Genomic DNA, 8585 nt, shown 5'->3' with positions numbered 1-8585 from the left:
TAATAATTTTTAGTTTGTAATGAGAATTCCTATGTCGCTGGTTATCCCCTCATGACTTGGACAATAAGATACGGCACATTTATATAGTATCTTGCCGGCCATTGCATGTCCCTGGACAAGTCACTCGAGAATTTTACATCTCATGTCGTATGCATTTTCTACATGCAGGTGTTACTATGCTCCTTGAAAAGTAGTTGGTAAAAGTTTGCAAATATTTTGCCGTTACTTTGCAAATATTTTGCAGATGGTTTGCAAAAATCGTTTGCAAACATTTTGAAGCACAGAAGAAGAGGAGGAAGAAGACGGACAGAGGAGAAGGTAAAGGGGGAGAGAGACAGTGAGCGAGACAGAGGGGAAGGAGACAGAGGGGAAGGGGACAGAGGGGAAGGAGACAGAGGGGAAGGGGACAGAGGGGAAGGAGACAGACGCGGCTTCAGAAACAGCGAAGTGGAAGACGCTTTAGAAAACACAACGGTTTTCGCATTGCGGACATTCTCCTTCACACTGTTGTTAACCCAAACACTGGAGAATATTGAATACACGGCTAGTATTCTTTAATGAGGAAAGAGGTGGGCATCTCATCACTTTAAGTGAAAACAAACAAATGAAAACACCTGGCCTCTACTGGCAGGTGTTGGTACTTGACGGAAATGAACAGAAATGAGTCAGCGGGTTACAGAAGAGAAGCTGCGAGAACGCCCTGGAATGGCGTGTACACCTCAGACGTGCTGGTCCGGGGGGATGAATGGAGAGGACCCCCCAACTCACACACACACGGGCGACTGAGGCCACGGCCGCGGCAGGGCAGATGCCTGCACACACCACCCGTCAGCTTTCTGATAAGGCCCCGCACAGCAAATTAACCAGCACTGACTAGAAGCGGGGTCTGAGTGTCCGTGTTTTGGGGTTTTGTTTCCTTCTGCGGTGCCTGGCCGTGGTGCTGTCCTCCTGGGCGGCCTGCGTGGGCGCCAGGTTAGTCCTGGGCCTGCCTCAGCAATGTGCCGCAACCAGGTGGCTTTAACAACTGAAACCGATGCTCTCACAGCTCTAGAGGCCGAAAGTCCAACATCCAGGTGTCAGAAGGGCCCTGGCCCCTCGGAAGCCTCTAGGGGAGAATCTGGCCCACGCCATTCTCTCAGCTTCTGGGGGCTGCCAGCTGTCTCTCACGTCCCCTGACTTGTGGACGGACCCCCCAACCTAGGTCTCACCTTCACATGGTGTTCCCCTGTGTGTCTGCGTCTGCGTCTCTCTCCTCTTCTTCCAAGGACACCGGTCGTGTTGGATTAGGGCCCACCCTAATGACCTCATCTCAACATGAGTGCATCTGCAAAGACCCTATTTCCAAACAGGTTCACACTCACAGGAACCTGAGACACAATTCGATCCAGAACGCACTCTTCCTGGCTTTAGAAAGAGGCACAGTGCGGGGGCCACACCTCACTGGCCATCTTCAGGGAGTCAGGTAAAGCTTTCTTGACAACGGTGCCCACCCATCGCCCACACCGTCCACCCCATACTCCTGGCCTGCGCCTCCTTTCACAGCTACATTGTGGCAGCCCCAGAAGGGACCCCAAAGTCAGAAGAAGTTAATTGAGAAGAAGAGAGAGAAAACTGGGTTTCTGAGTATGTAGACTCAATTTGTGGTTTTGGTGCTTTGCTGTAACTTCTGGCCCAAACAAAAATCAACTAAATCGTGAGACATTTAAGATTTATGGTATCGGTTAAATCCTTGTTTCTTAATATAGCACCCTGTTATCCTGATTAGAGAAAATAATTGTTTCTACCACAAACAAGGGAAGAAAGGAAAACATTCTTATGGTTGGTAACTATTCTTAAAAGATGTGGAAATGTATGCCAATGAAATAATCAGAGATGAAAACAAATGTGTATTGGTAAAGATAATAAAAGCATCATTACTTATGATAAAGCAAAAGATTTTAAATGATATCCATATCCAATATTAAAGGGATGGTTGAATAACCTCAGTACACCCTTAGAAGAAATTCTATTCATGTGCTAGGTGACACTCCCAAAGTAATTTTGTATAGGGAGAAAAGCCTCAACAGCAGATAATATAAAGCTTCACAGTAAAAATCGAGTTAAACAAATTTTCAAAAATGCATATCCAGGAACCAGCTATAACACCAAAAATAATTATGAGTATTTCTCTTGATGCCGTAATTACAGTTGATTTTGATTTTCTTCTGTATGCTTTTTTGCATTCTCCACGTACTCCATAAAGAAAATACGTTGCATTATATTGCAAACACAAATCGTCAGAGTGGCTTGATGAAGTGCGCAGCCGGGGTAAGAAATCGATGAGCGTCGGAGAGGAACTTGGCGACGGGGGCGGTGGAGCCCGTGCGGCGTTGCCACGTTGGGGCAGAGGTGCCCGTCGGAGATCGCTGGCGTGGCTCTGCTCTGATTTCTCAATGAGAAGTGGAGGTAATTTTCCTGCTGGAAGATTTGAAAGGAAAACTTCGGCAAGATAGAAATAAATGTTTTAACCGTAACACGGAATTACAGAGAAGACTGAAACACAAGGAAAATCTTAAGTGCCGTGACTGTAATAAAAAAAGAATAATTAGCAATCAGCATGGAAGCCTCCCTCTCAGTCTCTGATGATGCAAAAAGGAACTGAAAGAATTGCTTAACCAACTGTTAAATCAACCTAAATTGTTTTTAATTATAGACCTCATCTTATGACAACTTTCTAACTTTTTATTTGCAGTGCTCCATAAGGAGGAAAAGAAGATGCTTCATTTCCATCTGTTTTCACGCTATCAAACACGCTTAATGGAAATTACAGAACCTTAAAGATTCCGATTGAACATTCTTCTTTTAGACTTGCGCTCTGAAGTCATCCGTGAATTTGCGAGGAACATTTGAGTTAAATTTTAAAGAAATAAAACAGCCTAATGCTGAGAATAGGCTGCAGTGATGCACAGCAGATGTTTACCAACAATCGTAATTGTGAGACAGTTTCAAGTCTGCTCCCCTAGACTGACAGGCAGAGGCAGCGACCGCTTTGTGATGTGACGGAACGTGAGCGTGGAGACCTCATCCATTCGTTCAGCACGCTCTTACTGAGCACCCACTTTGTGCCAGGCCCTGCTCTAGAGGTGGAGGATTGACCATGAGCCAACAAACATTCCTGCCCTTGTGGAGATGGAGTTGTGGTCAGGTCAGAGAAGATGGACATTGATTTATTAATTCAACAGGGATTTTTGAAATTGCCTTTGTATTATTAATACATTATGTTCAAATACACCTACAGTAGATGAGATACGATGAGGAGGAGGATTTAGTGTCAGTCTGGAGGAAGCACTGATTTGGACAGATTATGAGGGGAAAGGTTGGAGGGGGAATGGGATACCAGCATCTTCACTTCTGAGGGACGGGGGGCAAAACAGCATGCCAGCCCCCTCTTCGTCCACGCACCCTCTTACAGCCCTGCAGGAGACCTCACTGTGAATTTGTGTTTCTGGACAACAATTGTTTGGGTTGTCTTAACAGGCGAGGTAGATCACGCTGTGAACCAACAGGCATATCACAGAGGGGCATGGCCACCACTGGAGTGCACAGGGAACGGCCACCGGGCGAACACAAAGACCCCCAGACTCCCCTCCATTCCCCATCGCGTCTCCTTCCTTGATGTCCTCTGCAGCCTTCCCACCAACCCATTGGGAAGAGCAGCCTGTTTCTGAATTTGAAGTCGTGACTGCCCTGCTCAAGAGGGGATCCTGGTTCCCAGTGTATATCCCCAGAGTTTTTATCTTTGTTTCTTTCTTCGATTATTTCAGATATGTCCTAGGTGGCTTCCCTGACTCAATCCACCATGTGCTCCAAGTCATTCACAATGACACGTCTTTCTAAAACGCCAGCTTCGTGGTTTAAACGCACACCCCATATGCTTTAGAATGTGGTCCAACCTCCCTACTCCTCTGTCAGAGCCTTTGAGATCGTGGCCTGGGTCACACTGGCAGCTTCATCTTTCTGGGCACCTTCTCCCTTCGTCTGAGTCGAGTGTCTGTTCCTCAGACATCGTGCTTTCTTTCCCTGTGTCCCCGTGAGCGTGGCTTTCTCTACTGAGAGTGATTCCTCTCTCCTGGCTGCACCCTTTCTGGATTTAAGGCATCAGCATAGAGATTTCTGGGTCAAGCAACATAACAACTATTCTTATGTGGAAATATTTCTACTGTGAACACCCAGAAATGCTAAATATTAACACAATTTACTCACTTCTTTATAAATGCATAGGTAAGCCTGTGAAATAGAAAGGGTGTCTCTGGGTGTCAAAGAGGGAATTTTAACTGCAGGACTGTGCGTGACGTCTGTGACAGCCCGGAGGGAGCCCGTGGGGTGTGCAAGTGGAATGTGGCCCCTCGGACCAAGTGCCTGGACCCCGCTGCTCACGTGGGCTGAATGAGGAGGTAAAATGAGGGCTCTGCGCAAGGTCAGACGTTTGGAAGCCTGCACCTCAGACACACGTCCACCAAATAAAAACCAGATAATTGACCCATCAGACACCCTTGCTGAAATATCTGTCAAAGGACGAAAGGCAGGAGGAACGAAATTAAATGCATAAGGACAGAGTTGATGAATAAATCAATGGTAAGTAAAACATTTTGTTAACATTAGACAAATCTAAATAAACACTGGATTAAAAAAAAAAAACTTACCATAAGAATGACTAAACGGATTAGGTTTAAAAGATGGTTGAATGAAATAAATAAGAGCAGATAGAGAAAATGTATCATAGAACAGCTGGCAACTCCATGGTCAAGATGCATATTAGTGGCAGCAGGTGCTGTGGGACATTTAATTTGGTGAAGAATAGTTTGATGCATTGTTATGAATGAGAGGGCCTGAAGTAGCAGATAGGGGAGCTTGCGGGGTCACCTTACCCTGAGGACTGGCCCTTTATATCCCTACCTAACTCTGGCAGTGCGTGGGGAACTTTATCACCCCAATTTGCATGTAAGAAGACCCAGGTGTGGATTAGCTAAGAGCATCCCTCGAACACACAATAGGTCAGTGTGGCTTCTGGCTCCTATGCCTACATGCGCTTACATGGAGAAGCAGGAAAGTGGAAGAGCTTTCAGAAAAGACTCCAAAATGAATCAAGAAGGGAAATCCATGAGAAAATGATTGTCCAATGTCAAAGCAGAATTAGAAAGTAAGGGGAGAAAAGTTTAGGGAGCCTTGAAGGGCTAACTGAACTCGATCTGCTGGTAGACAGGGAGGTGCTGAAGGCTTAGGAAAAGAGGGAAACAGGATTTAAAACCAGGTGCAGCGTCTGACATCCACAGGGACAAACACAGCTGACCGCATGGAGCACGCTGAAGTTAGCACAGCCCACCTTCAGGTGGCTTCAACAACGTGACTCATCCAAAAAGAGGAATGAGCGTATATTCACTTGAAGACAATAACGGCAAGGCTCTAAATCACCACCATCAGGCAACTAAACACGTATTTTTTAAAGTGTGTCATTTTTAGCTGATGAGTTCACACTGTCTGTCCAGTCCCCACTGTGCACCACACCATGTGATGTAAAACAGGATAAAAGGAAAACGGAGCCAAGAAATGCACAGAGACCATTTGGTCCAAAGAGGGACCCATTTGATGAGGCCAGAATAATTGGCCGTAATGAACTAACAAAGACCCAAGAGAATGAACACTGGTGTTGGCCCTCATGTGTCCAAGGTCATGGAAGACAGCAGAAACCAAGCGGAAACAACATCCAAATATTTGTCAGAGTTAGCTAGGAAAATGAGAATAGTCAAATGGTATGTCGACTTGTGTATACATGGATATTGCAAGATTCTAACCAGGTAGTGAGGGTTTTACAAAGCAGAAACTCCAAGCCCTGATGGAAACTCATAGCTTTAAAAATAATAACAATAATAATAATAATTGAAAGGCATTGCAAGAAAGAAGAAAAGAAGTGAAGAAGAAAAGAAGAGAGAGAGAGAGGAGAAACATAAATACATAGCAATGAAAAGAGTAAAATCACAGGCTTATTGGACTCTGCAAACAGAAATAGAAAAAATGAGAAGGAATTGATTTGCGTGGAATAGAGATATTTCCCAAAACGAGGGGCTTTAAAAAGCTACAAACATACAGGCTATGCCTAGAAGTCAACTTATCTACAGTAGCAGGAAAACACATCGACCAGGACCAGGTGAGGCCGTGAGATGGTCTAAAGGACAAATCTTTGGAAACTTTTAGAAACAAGATCCAAAGCTACTGACTTAAATCTGGTTCTGAACTGAGTCAAAAGGAGTCCTTGCTCATAATGAACTGTCAAGGCACGTTTCATTACTCATGAGAAAAACTAGAAGCTGAGAAGGCAGCAAAATCAAATAAACAAACAAACAATCTTGCTTAATGGAAGAAAAATCTCCCCAGAAAATGGAAATGACAGAATGATCTGGAAATACTTTCAAAACTGTTTGCTTAAATTGCTCAACAAATGAATACGTGAGGAGACGAGTATGGAAGGTCTGTGCAATACATTTGGTGGAAAAGTAATCAATGAAAAATCCTGAAAATAAAATACGGAACTCAAATTTCAAAAAAGAAGGAACTTGATAGAAACGATAAGTTCTGGACTAGACATAGTTGAAGAGAGAATTGGCGAATATAAAGACATTGATGAGAACACATCACAGAAGGGAGAAAGGTCAGAAAGAGTTAAAAACGAGGATGTGATAGGGTGGCGATATTTAACGTGGAAACGGTCTGGCATTTTCCCTGGTTTTCAGACATTCAGCACATACCAGTGGGGAGAGGAATATATTAGATATATTAGATATATTTTAACAAACTTACATAAAATAAATTTTAAATAGAAAAATCTTAAAACGTATCAGAGATCTAAAAGAAGGAACTAACAATTAACAACATGAATAATTACATTGACATTAGGCATCTCTTCCACAACAATATATGCAGGAAAATATGGAAAAAAATCCTCAAAGTGCTGAGGGAGAATAATGTTGAACCTAGTTTTTCACATCCGTTTAATCCATCATTAAAACGTGGGAGCAAAAAGACATTTCCGGGTGTGCAAAGAGGATAAGCGTTTACCATTCGTGGGTCCTATCCTAAGGAATTAAAATAATTGCTAAATCATGTAATTCATTAAGAAAATATTTCAAAAGGAAGAAATGAAATGAAAGTGGCAGATAAACAAATAAACTGACAAATTACATTAATAGTGTAATTAATCTTTGATTAGAAAGGTATCACTTATGTTTGCTTAAAAATGAAATGAAAAATGGAGGAATAATACCATCATAGAAGAGTTGGTTTTGGAGGGCAGTCAAACCACACTAGGTCTCCACCTTGTTTTGAAGGAGGCCAGCAACAATCAATTAACTTAGGTAAGTAATAAGAAATTATTTGAATATTTTAAAGTATACATAGTAGTAATTAGATGATAGATCTGTCTCCTATAGATAGCTTATGGATACATACATTTGTTACAAATCTGAAATAATGGATCAAAGAAATGCATCCAAAATTCTTTATTAGGTCATCTATGACAAGAACATTAAGGAGGTAAGTTGGAATGGAAAGAAAACACAACCTAATCAATGGCATCTTATTCAAGTTTAGTAGTGTTGAAGGATTTTTTTGCTTCTGTTTGTTTTTTGGGTTCTTTGTCCCCTCCCCTCCCTTCAATAGTATTTAAATTTTAAAAATGATCTAAAGAGAATAGCATGAAATATTACCACCTGATTATTATGCATGTTAGCTTTGTTATTACTAGTGCTCTTTGTGTATTTTCACAATTTCGAAATGAAATGTTGCACATATGTGTATGACAGTGGTACTTATCACAACAACACTAGCTTAGTGCTGGCTCTGAGCCGTGCTCGGTTCTGAACGCTGTGCAGTTATTGATCCACGCAGTCCCGCAGCTTTCCTATGGATGGATATTGCTACTATCTCCATGTCAGGAGTGGAAACTGAGTCACCAACAGGCTAAGTAGTGCACCTGAGATCATAGAGTTATTAAGTGATGGAGTCAGAATTTAAAACCAATTGGTCTAGTTTCTGAGCCTATATTCTTGACTATTGCAGGGTTTCTCAACTTCGCTGTTGTCACCGTGAGCCAGCTGACTCTTTGCTGGGGGAGCTGTCCTGTGCGTTGCCTGCCTAGCAGAATCCCTGGCCTTCACCCGCTAGATGTCAGTAGCATGTCCCTGCCCTATTCATAGCAATAAAATAAATGTCTCCAGATGTTGCTAATGTTCCCTGGGAGGAAAAATCACTTTTGGTTGAGATACCACATTATGCAATATTGCTCCAGCATCAATCACTCTAAAGAATCTACATGCATTCTAAACATAGTTGCACAAGATACAATGGTATAACAAAAGTATCACATATTATCCCATGACCTAACCACAAGCACTTTTAATAATTTGTTGTATTACCTTCCCGTCATTTTTCTATGCATATATTGCCCATAATAGGATAACTGCACACGTAATTATATATTTTAACTCATTAATATACGATGAATAATTTTTATACCATTAAATATTTTACTTACAATTTTAATGATTCTTTAG

This window comes from Propithecus coquereli, unplaced genomic scaffold, assembly GCF_000956105.1.
Source record: "Propithecus coquereli isolate 6110/MARCELLA unplaced genomic scaffold, Pcoq_1.0 Scaffold371, whole genome shotgun sequence".
Lineage (NCBI taxonomy): Eukaryota > Metazoa > Chordata > Mammalia > Primates > Indriidae > Propithecus > Propithecus coquereli.
Note: the sequence above shows the minus strand (reverse complement) of the source record.